Source organism: Eimeria mitis, genomic scaffold (genome assembly GCF_000499745.2).
Source record: "Eimeria mitis Houghton genomic scaffold, Emh_scaff601, whole genome shotgun sequence".
Taxonomy (NCBI): Eukaryota; Apicomplexa; class Conoidasida; order Eucoccidiorida; family Eimeriidae; genus Eimeria; species Eimeria mitis.
Genome location: NW_013574236.1, coordinates 1 through 337, shown reverse-complemented (window position 1 = coordinate 337; position 337 = coordinate 1).

Sequence of the window (337 nt, the reverse complement as noted above, 5' to 3'; positions counted from 1 at the left end):
GCTGCTGCTGCTGCTGCTGCTGGCCCCCAGTATACGACGAAGCAAACCCTCGAAGTAAACATCATGAGCTCTTCTTTTTTATTTTATTTTTTTCATATATATATTATATATTATATATTATATATATATATTATATTATATATTATATATATATATTATATATTATATATATATATATTATATATATATATTATATATATGTATATATATATATATATATACAAGTGTATATAAATATATAGTATATATTTATATACATTTGGATATAAATATATATTATATATAAATATATATCATATATATAATATATATATATATATATATATATATATATATA